The following is a 16,412-nucleotide window of genomic DNA, read 5'->3' on the forward strand; positions in this document are numbered from 1 at the left end:
TATTTGAAGAAAAAGCAATGCACATGGGTGAGCCAATCACATGAGGCTTCTATGTGCAGCAACCAATCAGCAGCTACTGAGCATATCTAGATATGCTTTTCAGCAAAGAATATCAAGAGAATTAAACAAATTAGATAATAGAAGTAAATTAGAAAGATGTTTAAAATTGCATTGTCTTTCTAAATCATGAAAGAAAAAATGTGGGTTTCATGTCCCTTTAAGGTTCTATTGGGCGCAAGAGGGAGAGCTAAATGTGGAAAAGGCACCCAAGCCTCTGCAGCACCACAGTAGGAGAGCACTTGGTTTTTGCTTATAGAGCAGGTGTTGCTTCTTGAAAAATAAAGTTCCCTCTGTGGGCACAGTCTGACAAATACATATTTTGGTGGGTGACTCATCTTGAGGTCCCATTGCTGGTTAAACATGTTGCTAATTGCATTTGGATTAATTAATTTCACTCTGTGCTGTCTATTCAAATAATGCTTAACAAAATCATAGAACTGAATTCAAATTGTATCTAGATATGGAGGGAGGGGGAGAGAGACAGAGAAGCGAGGGATGTCAAAGTACAGAGAGAGGGACAGAGGAGACAATACAGAGTGAGTCTACACAATCTATACATAAATACTGGTAAACACAGAAAAATCTAACAAACAAGTAAATGTGACTGGTGAGCCACTGAGGGTACATCAGTGTGAGGGAAAGTTACTTAATCTGGGCAAGAACAACGATAAATCCGCCTTAGTGAAATATGCAAAGCCCAGTGCGCAGCTACATCCCCACATGTCATAAATCCCTAGGAGACAGAAATCCCCTCATATAACATCCTATAATCCCCATTACATATTAGTGTTTCATAGCATATATTTTAGGGGCATCTGTGATGCCAAGAAGAGAAAGAAAGAGGGGGAGAGCAAAAGAGGTGGAGAGAGTGAAAGTGCAATGAGAGAAAAAAGAGAGAAAGAGAGAGAGAGAAAGAAAGAGGGAGCAAGAGAAAATGGGAGAGAGATAAAAAGACGTGGAAAGATAAAAAGAGAATACAAAAGGAAGAGAGTACACAGGATGAACAGGGCTTCAACAAGTGAGGAGAGTTGGATTCCTCATTCCTTCATGTGACGAGACATCCTAATAACCAGCTTCCTAATGTGAGTGCTCGGCCTCGCTGCTAGCACAGCCTAATCTTTATTTAATGGATTTAGCATCTATCATCAGCTGAGAGGCCCCAGGAGGGTGCTCAGGGCACACGCAGACCCCCCCCAACACACACACACTTCCCTGTCATCCATCCGGCATCATGTTTGTGCTCAAAATTCAATTACCTCCTTATTGATACTTGAGCGAGATATTTAAGCTGCAGACATGAAGCACTGATTTCCCAGGGGGACGAGACCCTCTCTATTTCACTGCTCTGCTTCTCCCGGGGTGAATTCCTAAGGCGTCCATATTAATAGGTAATCAGTCACCATTCATTTACTAAACAGCCAGAATGCTTTATCAGCCGCCTTTGATTAGCTACAAAAGCCAATGAATTCTTCATTTATTTATGGAAATGTTTGTTTCAATGAATAATCCAGTGGACCACTGAAACTTAATTTTACTACTGGCCGAATAAACACTAAGCTTGCAAAAATCAAACTTAACGTAGTAACCAAGGAATTAGGAAATAAATACAAAAAATATATAAACAGGTCACTAAACTGACAGCATGCGCTTCAAATATATAAAGCAGACACTGTCACCCAAAAGGATACAGCAAGTACACATACAGAAAAATATATATAACAGGTGCAGGCATAACTATTACAAAAGAGATGTCAGGTGCATTGCCATGACAATATTTAGCAGGCACACATATCCCAAAATATATACAACAGGTGCAGGCATAACTATTCCAAAACAGACATCAGGCACACATATCCCAAAATATATACAACAGGTGCAGGCATAACTATTCCAAAACAGACATCAGGTGCATTACCATGACAATATCCACAGCAGGCACACATATCCCAAAATATATACAACAGGTGCAGGCATAACTATTACAAAAGAGACATCAGGTGCATTGCCATGACAATATCTAGCAGGCACACATATCCCAAAATATATACAACAGGTGCAGGCATAACTATTCCAAAACAGACATCAGGTACACATATCCCAAAATATATATAACAGGTGCAGGCATAACTATTCCAAAACAGACATCAGGTGCATTACCATGACAATATCTAGCAGGCACACATATCCCAAAATATATACAACAGGTGCAGGCATAACTATTCCAAAACAGACGTCAGGTGCATTGCCATGACAATATCCACAGCAGGCACACATATCCCAAAATATATACAACAGGTGCAGGTATAACTATTACAAAACAGACATCAGGTACACATATCCCAAAATATATATAACAGGTGCAGGCATAACTATTCCAAAACAGACGTCAGGTGCATTGCCATGACAATATCTAGCAGGCACACATATCCCAAAATATATACAACAGGTGCAGGCATAACTATTACAAAAGAGACGTCAGGTGCATTGCCATGACAATATCTAGCAGGCACACATATCCCAAAATATATATAACAGGTGCAGGCATAACTATTCCAAAACAGACGTCAGGTGCATTGCCATGACAATATCTAGCAGGCACACATATCCCAAAATATATACAACAGGTGCAGGCATAACTATTACAAAAGAGACGTCAGGTGCATTGCCATGACAATATCTAGCAGGCACACATATCCCAAAATATATACAACAGGTGCAGGCATAACTATTACAAAAGAGACGTCAGGTGCATTGCCATGACAATATCTAGCAGGCACACATATCCCAAAATATATACAACAGGTGCAGGCATAACTATTCCAAAACAGACATCAGGTACACATATCCCAAAATATATACAACAGGTGCAGGCATAACTATTCCAAAACAGACATCAGGTACACATATCCCAAAATATATACAACAGGTGCAGGTATAACTATTCCAAAACAGACGTCAGGTGCATTGCCATGACAATATCCAGCAGGCACACATATCCCAAAATATATACAACAGGTGCAGGCATAACTATTCCAAAACAGACATCAGGTACACATATCCCAAAATATATACAACAGGTGCAGGTATAACTATTCCAAAACAGACATCAGGTTTAGGATCTTGAGATCCAGAATTGGTCTGAAGGTTCCCTCCTTTTTGGGAACTATAAACAGATTGGAGTAGAACCCCTGCCCCTGTTCTGCTTTTAGAACTGGGCAGATCACTCCCATGGTAAAGAGGTCTTCTACACAGTTTAAAAACGCCTCTCTTTTTGTCGGGTTTACAGACAATTGAGACAGATGGAACCTCCCCCTTGGAGGGGAATCCTTGAAATCTAGAAGGTATCCCTGGGTTACAATTTCTACTGCCCAGGAATCCAAGCCTGAGCAAAGAGAGAGAGTCTGCTCCCTACTAGATCCGGTCCCGGATCGGAGGCTACCCCTTCATGCTGACTTAGTGGCAGCAGCAGGCTTTTTGGCCTGTTTACGTCTCCAGGTTGGCTTGGATTGAGCAAAGTTCCCCTCTTGCTTTGCAGCAGGGGAAGAGGTAGAGGGACCACTCGAAGTTCGAAAGGAACGGAAATTATTTTGTTTGGTCCTAGTCTTATTTGACTTATCCTGAGGGAGGGTATGACCCTTCCCTCCAGTAATGTCTGAAATGATCTTTTTTAATGCAGGCCTGAATAGGGTCTTACCTTTGAAAGGGATCAACAAAAGCTTAGATTTAGATGACACATCAGCTGACCAGGACTTAAGCCATAACGCTCAACGCGCTAAAATGGCAAAACCTGAATTCTTAGCCAATAATTTAGCAAGATGAAAAGCGGTGTCTGTAATAAAAGAATTAGCCAACTTAAGAGCCTTAATTCTGTCCAAAATATCATCTAGTGGGGTCTCCATCTGAAGAGCCTCTTCTAGAGCCTCAAACCAAAAGGCAGCTGCAGTGGTTACCAGAACAATGCACGCTATAGGTTGGAGAAGAAAACCTTGATGAACAAAAATTTTCTTTAGGAGACCCTCTAATTTTTTATCCATAGGATCAATGAAAGCACAACTGTCTTCAATAGGTATAGTTGAACGCTTAGCCAGGGTAGAAATAGCTCCCTCCACCTTATGGACCGTCTGCCATGAGTACTTTATGGTGTCAAAAATGGGAAATATTTTTCTTAAAAACAGGAGGGGGAGAGAACGGAATACCTGGTTTATCCCACTCCTTAGTAACAATGGCCGAAATCCTCTTAGGGACCGGAAACACATCAGTTTAAACAGGAACTTCTAAATATTTGTCCATTTTACACAATTTCTCTGGAACTACAATAGGGTCACAATCATCCAGAGTAGCTAAAACCTCCCTAAGCAATAAACGGAGGTGCTCTAGCTTAAATTGAAATGCCGTCATATCTGAATCTGTCTGAGGGAACGTCTTTCCTGAATCAGAAATCTCTCCCTCAGACATCAAATCCCTCATCCCTACTTCAGAACCTTGTGAGGGAATATCGGATACGGCTACTAAAGCGTCAGAAGGCTCAGCATTTGTTCTTAACCCAGAGCTACTGCGCTTCCCTTGCAAACCAGGCAGCTTAGATAAAACCTCTGTGAGGGTAGTATTCATAACTGAAGCCATATCTTACAAGGTGAAAGAATTAGACGCACTAGAAGTACTTGGCGTCGCTTGTGCGGACGTAACTGGTTGTGACACTTGGGGAGAACTAGATGGCAAAACCTGATTTCCTTCTGTCTGAGAATCATCCAATGCCAAACTTTTATAAGTCAAAATATGCTGTTTGCAATTTATAGACATATCAGTACAAGTGGGACACATTCTAAGAGGGGGTTCCACAATAGCTTCTAAAACAAATTGAACAATGAGTTTCCTCAGTGTCAGACATGTTTAACCCCTTAATGACCACAATGTACCCTGTATGTCACTGGTCGTTAAGGGTTTTTTCAGGACATAATAGCACAAGTCTAGCAAGAACACGCTATTAATTCCCTCCCTCCAGCAGGCTTTGTGGAATAGAGCAGTCTCAACGCTGGTGGCAAGACCGCGCTATAAAATAATCAAGTCCCAAAAAAAGGCCAGCGACATACAGGGTACGTCGCTGGTCCTTAAGGGGTTAACAGACTAGTAATAAAGCAAGCAAGCTTGGAAAACACTTTATTTAATGAAAAAAACACAATTTGCAAAAACGGTAATGTGCCTTTAAGAGAAAAAAAGGCATACACAAACTGCAAAACAGGTTAAAATTGCTTAAATTTTTCTGAAATTTTAACAGTGTACCCACTAAGCTTTAGAAGGATTGCACCACAAGTTAATAAACAATAAACCCCCAAATGACAAAACTGGATTGAAAAATGTGTAAAACCGCTATAAGCACCCTGCCACAGCTCTGCTGTGGCCCTACCTGCCCTTAGGAATGATAATATGGGGTTAAAGCTTCGAATAGGCCCTCAGAAGATCATCAGGACCTCAGGAGAAGTTGCTTGCTGCTTGTCTGTATAACTGAATGCGCAACTGAGGCGCGAAAATAGGTCCCGCCCACCTCACTTGATGTTACTGGGGCCTACTCAAATCTAACAAACTTAGTTTGAAAACCATGTGGGTTATAACAAACCCAAAATAAGCCAAATGACCCCTCAAGCAAACGTCCCATAAACCTAAACGTTACTCCCAGAACACACAAATGTTTGTACCAATTTCATATAAACAAACTGAGTGCCCAAAAAAAGTTTTAGCCCTTTATGCAAGCTAGTAAAACCTCTTTCATACTAGGATTACTGCTTACCCTTCCCCTAATGAGGATACTGTCAGCCTTTCTGAGTTAACACAGTCTCTGCAGAAAAATGACTGAACATACCTCATTGCTGTATAGCAAGAAACTGTTCCTCACACTAAAGTTTTCCTGTACTCCTCAGCTCATATGGGAACAGCAGTGGACCTTAGTTACGAATGCTAAGATCATCATCCTCCAGGCAGAAATCTTCATCTATGTCCTGCCTGAGAGCAAATAGTACAACTCCGGTACCATTTAAAAATAACAAACTCTTGATTGAAGATGAAATTAAAACTAACAGTTTAACACCTATTCTCTTTACTCTTCTTGCTTAGAGCCAGCAAAGAGAATGACTGGGGGGTGGAGTTAATGGGGAGCTATATAGACAGCTCTGCTGTGGTGCTCTCTTTGCTACTTCCTGTCAGGAAGGACAATATCCCACAAGTTAGGATGAATCTGTGGACTCGGTACATCATGCAAAAGAAATTGATAATAGGAGTAAATTAGAAAGTTGCTTAAAGTTGCATGCTCTATCTGTCAAAATAAAAAATGTGGGTTCAGTGTCCCTTTAATAAACTTTTTGCCTTGTATCTAAGCCTCTGCGGACTGCCCCCTTATTTCAGTTCTTTTGACAGACTTGCATTTTAGCCAAATCAGTGCTGACTCATGAATAACTCCACAGCAGTGAGCAAAATGATATATCTATGACACACACAAACTAGCACTGTCTAGCTGTGAAAAAACTGTCAAATCCACTGAGATAAGAGGCAGCCTTTAAGGGCTTAGAAATAAGTATTAGCCTACCTAGGTTTAGCTTTTAAAAAAAGAATACCAAAAGAACAAAGCAAATTTGATGATAAAAGTAAATTGAAAAGTTTTTAAAATTGTATGCACTATGTGAACCATGAAAGTTTAATGTTGACTTGACTATCCCTTTAACATAAAATCCAGCAAGTACACATCCCCCAAAATATATGTCAGGTGCATTACTATATCAATATCCAGCAGGCACACACACATCCTAAAATATACATCAGGTGCATTACCAGCACAATATCCAGCAGGCACACACATCCCAAAATATACATCAGGTGCATTACCATCACAATATCCAGCAGGCATACACATCCCAAAATATACATCATGTGCATTACCATCACAATATCCAGCAGGCACACACATCCCAAAATATACATCAGATGCATTACCAGCACAATATCCAGCAGGCACACACGTCCCAAAATATACATCAGGTGCATTACCATCATAATATCCAGCAGGCACACATGTCCCAAAATATACATCAGGTTCATTACCATCACAATATCCAGCAGGCATACAGCCCAAAATATACATCAGGTGCATTAACATCATAATATCCAGCAGGCACACATGTCCCAAAATATACATCAGGTGCATTACCATCACAATATCTAGCAGGCATACAGCCCAAAATATACATCAGGTGCATTAACATCATAATATCCAGCAGGCACACATGTCCCAAAATATACATCAGGTGCATTAACATCATAATATCCAGCAGGCACACACGTCCCAAAATATAGATCAGACGCATTACCATCACAGTATCCAGAAGGCACACACATCCCAAAAAACATAAATTATGCTTACCAGATAATTTCCTTTCTTTCTGTATGAGGAGAGTCCACGGCTTCATTCCTTACTTGTGGGAATACAGAACCTGACCACCAGGAGGAGGAGGCAAAGACACCCCACTTCAAGGCCCGAACCACATCCAAATTATGAAGTACTGTTCCTTCGAAGAAGAAGGATTAGGACACAAGGAAGGAATCACAATCTCCTGATTGATGTTGCGATCTGAAACGACTTTAGGGAGAAAACCTAACTCTATACGAAGAGCAGCCTTATCAGCATGGAATACTAGGTAAGGAGGCTCACATTGCAAGGCAGCCATTTCAGAGACTCTCTGAAGCAATGGCCAGTAGAAAAAGAACCTTCCAAGACAGTAATTTAATGTCAACTACATGCATAGGCTCAAACGGAGCCTTCTGCAAAACTTTAAGAACAAGATTTAAACTCAAGGAGGAGCGCTAGATCTAAACACAGGCCTGATTGTATCCAGAGCCTGAACAAAAGACTGAACATCTGAAAGCTCAGCGAGCCTCTTGTGCAGTAAAACAGATAGGGACGAAATCTGTCCATTAAGGGAGCTAGTAGAAAGGCCCTACTCCAGACCATGCTGGAGAAAGGAAAGAATCCTGGAAACCCTGACCTTATGCCAGGGGAATCCACGTTCTTCACACCAGAATAAGTAAGTTCTCCACACCTTATGTTAGATGCGACAAGTAACCGGCTTACGAGCTTGAACGAGAGTATCAATAACTCTTTCCGAGAAACCGCTCTTGGGTAGGACTAAGCTTTTAAACTCCACGCAGTCAGCCTCAGAGAATCTAGATTTTGATGAACAAAGGGACCTTGTTCCAGCAGATCCCTGCGACAAGGTAACTTCCATGGAGGAGATGGCAACATCCCCACTACATCCGCGAACCACATCCTTTGCGGCCATGACGGAGCAATCAGTATCACTGATGCCGCTCCTGCTTGATGTGGGCCACTATTCGAGGAAGGAGAGGTAATGGCGGAAAAAGGTATATTAGACTGAACCTCCAAGGCACCACTAATGCATGTATTAGCTCTGCCTGAGGATCCCTGGACCTCGACCCATACCTGGGTAGCTTGGTATTGAGACGGGACGCCATGAGATCTATCTCCGGACTCCCCCACCTGTTGCATATCTCCGCAAACACCTCGGGATGGAGAGACCATTCTCCTGGATGAAAGGATTGTCTGCTGAGAAAATCCGCTTCCCAGTTGTCCACACCCGGAATGTGGATCGCTGACAGCGAACAGTTGTGGGGCTAGGTCCACTCCAGAATACGAGATACCTCCCTCATTGCTAGGGAGCTCCTCCCTGGTGGTTGATGTAAGCCACCGAGGTGATATTGTCTGATTGGAATCTGATAAACTGGGACGAACTCAGACGGCGCCAAGCCTTCAGAGCATTGAAGATTGCTCGAAGTTCCAGAATGTTGATCGGAAGAGCTCTCCTCCCGAGACCAAAGGCCTCGAATCTGTAGTCATAATCTACCAGGATGGTCTTAAAAAGGATGTCCCTCGGGACAGGTGATCTGGACAGAGCCACCAAGAGAGAGATCCTCTCGGCCGGTTGCCCACAGAGATCTGTTGAGACAGATCAGAATGATTGCCGTTCCACTGTTTCAGCATGCACAGCTGTAACGGTCTGAGATGGAACCTGGCAAAGGGAATTATGTCCATGCTGGACACCATGAGACCAATCACCTCCATACACTGCGCCACAGGGGGCCTTGAGAAGGTCCGGAGGGCAAGACATGCCGAAGACAGCTTTCAGCGTCTCTGGTCTGAAAGAAATATCCTCATGACTAGTGAGTCTATTATAGTGCCCAGGAATTCTACCCTGGTGCTTGGAATAAGAGAACTCTTTTCTAAGTTTATCTTCCATCCGTGGGATCGAACAAGAGAGAGAAGAGATTCCAAATGTTCTTCTGCTAGACGAAAGGATGGTGCTTGTACCAGAATATCGTCCAAGTAAGGTGCTACTGCAATGCCCTGGGTTCTGGCCATGGCCAAGAGAGCCCCCAGAACCTTTGTGAAAATTCTTGGGGCAGTAGCTAGACCAAATAGAAGAGCAATAAACTGGAAGTGCTGGTCCGGGAAGGCAAACCTTTGGAACTGAAAGTGTTCCCTGTGGATTGGGACATGGAGGTAAGCATCCTTCAGATCTATAGTGTTCATGAACGGTCCCTTCTAGACTAAGGGAAGGATAGACCTTATCGTCTCTATCTTGAACGAGGAGACGTTCAGAAACTTGTTTAAGCACTTTAGGTCCAGAATCAGACGGAAAGTTCCCTCCTTTTTTGGTACCACGAAAAGGTTTGAGTAGTAGCCCAAGCCTCGTTCCTCTATGAGAACCGGGACAATGACTCCTAAGGAGGACAGGTCCCGGACACACCCCAGAAAGGCCTCCCTCTTTGGTTTTGATGAAAGATTTGAGAGGAGGAATCTGCCCTTGGGTGGAAGAGACTTGAACCCAATTCTGTAACCCTGAGCAATGACCTCCAGGACCTAAGGATCCTGCACATCCCTGAACCAAACTTCTGAGAAGAGCGAAAGTCTGCCCCCCCCCCAATCCATAGACGGATTGGGGACGACCCCTTCATCCTGATTTAGTCTCAGCGGGCTTCTTGCTCTGCTTGGACTTATTCCAGGACTGAGCCGGCTTCCAAGTCTTAGGTTGCTCGGTCTTAGCGGAGGATTGCTGACGCTGGGATTTGTCAGAACGAAAGTAACGAAAATGATTAGGTTGTCCCTTAGATCTGTTCTTTTTATCTTGCGGTAGGAAAGCACCCTTGCCCCCTGTAACCGTGGAGATAATGGAGTCCAGGCCTGGACCAAACAAAATCTTACCCTTGAATGGAAGGGAAAGGAGTCTGGACTTGGAAGTCAATTCCGCAGACCAAGACTTCAGCCACAGAGCCTGGTGGGCCTGAACAGAAAACCCAGCAGTTTTAGCATTTAAACAAATAATTTGCATATTCACATCACAAATAAAAGAATTAGCGACCCTTAAAGCCTTAATTCTATCCAGAATAATATCAAGGGGACCTTCCACCTCGATCAATTCCGATAAGGAGTCACACCAGTAGGTAGCCGCTCCCGCAACAGCGGCAACTGCTGGTTGAAATAAATATCCAGAATGTTTAAACATCTTTCTTAACAGAGTTTCCATCTTTTTATCCATGGGCTCTTTGAACGACCAACTATCCTCCAGTGGGATAGTAGTGCGTTTTGCAAGCGTGGAGACAGCGCCATCCACCTTAGATACGTAACCTCACAACTCCAATTGAGAGTCCGGAACTGGAAACAGTTTCTTAAAAGCAGATGAAGGGGTGAAGGAAGAACCAATCCTCTGCCATTCGTTCTTAATAATGCCATCTTTACAGGAACAGGGAAAGTCTGAGGAACAACCCTGTCTTCGTAAACTCTATCCAGTTTAGGAATTAAAGGATTTGTCAGGCAGTTTGGCCTCTGGAACCTCTAAGGTAGCCAGAACTTCCTTTAAAAAAAAGCGCAAATGCTCCATCCTAAATCTAAAATCTGGTTCCTCTGCAATCGGAGGCTTAGAGGCAGCCAATTCCGACCCAGAAAGTTCACACTCTGAAGTATCAGAAAGAACTTCATCATCAGACAATCATCTATCAGCTATAGCCAATAAACTGGATGATGACCCCTGGGAAGGATAGAAATATTTGACCTTTCGCTTGTGCTTAGGAGGGCGAGGTAAAGCAAAAGGTGAGGGTGTAATACATGCCAATGTGTATTCCCACCCTTAGGGGGCGCCTCCTATAACCTATCAAACATCATGCAACACAAATATAGAACTGGACTATTACCTAAAAGATATATATATATATAAAAAAGTGTACCAATAAAAAGTCCAATAAATGATAATAATATAGTCCCAATCAGTGGTAAATGCAAAACACGGTAGGCAGCTCTCAGTCTTAGGATGGTCTTCCTGATAGATGGGTAACTGGAAAAAGAGAGAACACAGAGGCGCCAAACATGGCCTAGTACAGCCAGAAACCAAAAAATGCAATCCACACAAGTAACAATTGAATACTCACAAAGGAGACGCACCCATTGGTGCTATTGGGGCAGACTGGAGCCTCTCAGTGGTCCAGCTCACTGGTGCACATCAGGAGTCAATTGTAGTCCTTGGTAGTAGTGGTTAACAGATTCCTGAGTGGACACAAAATATGCAAACCATAGCTCAGTAACGTTTGAACAAGTAAATGGTGAACTAAGCAATCTTACTTACAAGATCCAGAGCACCTGCAGGTGCATAAACAGCAAACTGGAACCAAACAGTCGCCCAAAAGACTGATACCTCCAGGTGAAAGCAGGATAACTCTCAGGTGCCAGTCAAAGTGTTAGCAGCATTCAAATGGTAATAAAGAACTCCATTGAAGAAAGCAAGTGTATATCTAAAAATATCTTTATTTAAAATGCGACGCGTTTCTCAGCTATAACAAGCTGTTTCATCAAGCTAAAAAATATTTATAAAACACATTCAGAGTACATTTGCTTTATACCAAATCCTTAGAGGTGGAAGGCTCAGTGGTATCAAACATATTAACCTTTTTTGACATAATCACTTTTTCTATGCATGTGGAACATAAATGAGAGGGTGTGTATACCTCGGCCTCCTCACAATATAAACAGGCATTAATCTTGGGTATAGAGGGAGTACCCTCTAAAACATCAGAGTCCTCCATAGCTATGGGCTATGTCTTAATATAACAATAGCGAACATTATATAAATATAAAAAACGGCACCTTTATACCCCCAATGGCTTGGGCACTCACCACCTCCTATGATCCAGGCACACAGAGAAAACTGCTTCTCTCCGATAACCAGCACGGTCAGAGTGGGAAGTGAAGCTACGACTACACCCGGTCACATGGTGCGCAACCTAGGACCGCCATCGCTAAGGAAAAGCGTGCCAAGCCTGTAAAGCTGCACCTCAGAAGTAACCTGTATGTTCCAACCTCAGCCTATGAGCCTCAGAAATCATCTCACACATAACACAGTATAATCAAATACAAATTTATAAGATCAATCTCCACTGTTCAATAATCCCCCCTCAGGAGATATTAACCCTTGATTCCATACAGATAAAAGGAGCCACATTGTGACCGTGTCTTCTTGCGTAATCATGTGTGTATAAATAAATTAAACGATCTAACCGGAATCTATGCCGTGGAACAGAAACACAGCCTCTCAAGTTTGACAGTCTTGTAGCATCGCTCCTGACATGGACTTGAGTGATGGAAGCAGGCAGTGAAACTTGTCAACACTGATTGCTTAAGAGCTGTTAATACGAGTCTGGATGGGTTTGCAGACTCTCAATGCATCTCCAGACTCTAACTTTTGTCAATACTCTCACTGAGAGGCTGACAAGACTACTTAAAACTCCAGTCCCACTTCAAAGGGTAGATATCCTTCATAAGGAACTACTCCGAATCTTCTGACACTTCTCTGCCAACCTCCTGTGACGAAAGGCAAAGAATGACTGGGATATGAGGGAAGTGGGGGAGGTATTTAAGCCTTTGGCTAGGGTGTTTTTGCCTCCTCCTGGTGGCCAGGTTCTGTATTCCCACAAGTAAGGAATGAAGCCAGGGACTCTCCTCATATTAAGAAGGAAATGTACATCAGGTGCATTACCATCACAGTATCCAGCAGGCACACACATCCCAAAATATATATCAAGTCCATTACCATCACAATATCTAGCAGGCACACACATCCCAAAATATACATCATGTGCATTACCATCACAATATCCAGCAGGCACACACATCCCAAAATATACATCATGTGCATTACCATCACAATATCCAGCAGGCACACACATCCCAAAATATACATCATGTGCATTACCATAACAATATCCAGCAGGCATACATCCCAAAATATACATCAGGTGCATTACCATCACAATATTCAGCAGGCACACACATCCCAAAATATACATCATGTGCATTACCATCACAATATCCAGCAGGCACACACATCCCAAAATATACATCATGTGCATTACCATCACAATATCCAGCAGGCACACACATCCCAAAATATACATCATGTGCATTACCATAACAATATCCAGCAGGCATACATCCCAAAATATACATCAGGTGCATTACCATCACAATATTCAGCAGGCACACACATCCCAAAATATACATCATGTGCATTACCATCACAATATCCAGCAGGCACACACATCCCAAAATATACATCAGGTGCATTACCATCACAGTATCCAGCAGGCACACACATCCCAAAATATACATCATGGGCATTACCATCACAATATCTAGCAGGCACACACATCCCAAAATATATATCAAGTCCATTACCATCACAATATCTAGCAGGCACACACATCCCAAAATATACATCATGTGCATTACCATCACAATATCCAGCAGGCACACACATCCCAAAATATACATCATGTGCATTACCATCACAATATCCAGCAGGCACACACATCCCAAAATATACATCATGTGCATTACCATAACAATATCCAGCAGGCATACATCCCAAAATATACATCAGGTGCATTACCATCACAATATTCAGCAGGCACACACATCCCAAAATATACATCATGTGCATTACCATCACAATATCCAGCAGGCACACACATCCCAAAATATAAATCAGGTGCATTACCATCATAATATCCAGCAGGCACACATGTCCCAAAATATACATCATGTGCATTACCATCATAATAACCTTGCTTAGACACTAAGAGCAGCAAACAAAGGATACCCAATATGGCGGACGAGCACAGCCAGCTACACCACGAAGCTCTCTTGGCAAGATTTACTGAACGTATGCTACAGCTGATAGCGAGAGCCCCATTTGAATTTCTATCGCAGCGCCTAGCAGCAGAACAGGAGAGCTCAGGACCCAATACTGATTCCTCTCAGGAAAATACCCGGATGGGCTCTACTACTGCTATTGACCTACCTCCAGCTACCTGCGGAATGACCTGTTATATAGATAGATGAAGGAGAAGGCTGATTAGAGTAAATGCCCTGAAGATGCTTATTGCCATAATTAGAATAATACATCCTCAAGCCTATCCTGTATTAAGATTTGTGCTCTCTGACTTGTATATTCACTTAAACTAGGATTCATCAAGCACAATATATTATTTGTTAGCTATCTAGTTTTGGAGCTAATTAAGAAGGGTGCAGGATCAGTTTTGGAAGAAGATGGGAGTGAATGTTTTAACTGCAATAACAGGATCCTGTGCTCTTCTCCTCCTCTGATCCTCCCATAACACCAAGCTCTTACCATATCCCGGTTATAACTTGTCATACATATTTCATTCTTGGGCATATTCGATGACATTCTACACTGAGACAACTATGACACATATCAGAATTTATTATATGACTGCTTATGGTGTGTTTTGTCTGGCCTTCTTTATTATTGTTCTGTTCATTTAGGTTAACAAACATGTTTCATTTATGGACATATATGTTGGTATCCCACACTGAGAGTATCATGACATATGTTTGTTGCATTTGCTGCTTGATGGATATATTTGAATCCCAGAAATTTCCCCCCTCCCTTAGTTATCACATTCTTTTTTATTTTTCTGTATCATTATTATACAATCCCTATCCTTATGTCTATATCACAGTAGGGAAGACCCATGAGTGGTCTGCAATGATACTCAAGGGGATGAAAAATGAGGACTACTATTCAGGAATTACAAGCATGTTTTTGAAATACCACCTTGTCATTGTATTGCTCATTTCTATAAAACATGTCAGCTGTATCATATAATCCCTCAATAAAAATTGTTAAAAAAATATAAAAAAATATAAGAAGTTTGTTTCATAAGACCAGAAAAAAAAAACCCTGAAAACAAATGTAACTGCCCATCAGTTAAACAACTGACATGCCGTGCTGGAGACAACTCAAAATCCTTAGATTCCACTGAGCACATTGCCTCCGAGGAGCCAAGTCCCGCAGGCTCCCAAATCGCACAAACTTACCTGAAGGAAAAGCACCCCCACCTACCCCCGAAGGGGAGAACGGAGTACCCAAAGGAGATCCAAAGGACCATCAGAATAGGGTAAGAGACACCAAAGACAAAGCAAAACAAAGGTTGTTACAAGACAACCACCCAGGGAAAAGACTCTAGAAAGTCCATCTCCCAAAGAGACACTCCCAAAAGAGAGCGATCGCTAGGAAGAACAAAAACCCACCCTCAGATCCTCTGACACAACACTATATAACTTATGGTGCTCCAAGGAAGCCACGAGCTCCCCAATGAACACTAGTCTAGCAGACATAAATGCTAGAACTAGCCACATATAGGTAGGAAAACCATATCAGGACCGAAGGAAAACCACAGAGCTCACCGACAGGATGGAAAAACTAACTGTCCCAGCAGGAAAAAAGAGGGCTCTCTGTGAAACACAGATCCACAACTGACAGAACTGGCAAGTTCCAGTTCCAGGGCAGTAAAGCTGAATCTTAAGTCATCATGGGACCCCATCCCACAGAGAGTGCCGAATTATCGACGGTAACTCCCGACCAGGAAAATCCGGACTCCAGAAGACATCCAACACCAGCAGCAATGCAACCAGTGGAGGAAGGAACACCCGTGAACCCCCCACCAGGGAGGATAACGGGGTCAACAAAAAGTACACGGTCAGACCCAAGAGAGCAGACATATCCCTGACCTCCCCTCCGAGGAACGGACCCAACCCAAAAACAGGCTGGCAACGTCCGCCTCAAGAGAGAGAAGAAGGCCGAAGAGGAAACTAACCCATTGGAGAATCACGCTGACCAATTACTAGCAGCTGCCATGCTGCCATGAATCCATGAAAGAAACAAAGCTTGCGAGCCCACATTCAAAGTGCAAGTAGCTGCAGTTGGTTTCAAACTGCAAAC

The 16,412-nt window shown here is 42.6% G+C and overlaps 1 protein-coding gene across 1 annotated transcript in view; it reads right to left on the minus strand.

Annotated features, from left to right (window-relative positions):
* The window catches only part of LIN52 (lin-52 DREAM MuvB core complex component), a 325,267-nt gene that overhangs the window by 83,290 nt on the left and 225,565 nt on the right, over positions 1-16,412 (minus strand). The window lies entirely within an intron of this gene.

The sequence above is a fragment of the Bombina bombina genome, chromosome 1, assembly GCF_027579735.1.
Source record: "Bombina bombina isolate aBomBom1 chromosome 1, aBomBom1.pri, whole genome shotgun sequence".
Taxonomy (NCBI): Eukaryota; Metazoa; Chordata; class Amphibia; order Anura; family Bombinatoridae; genus Bombina; species Bombina bombina.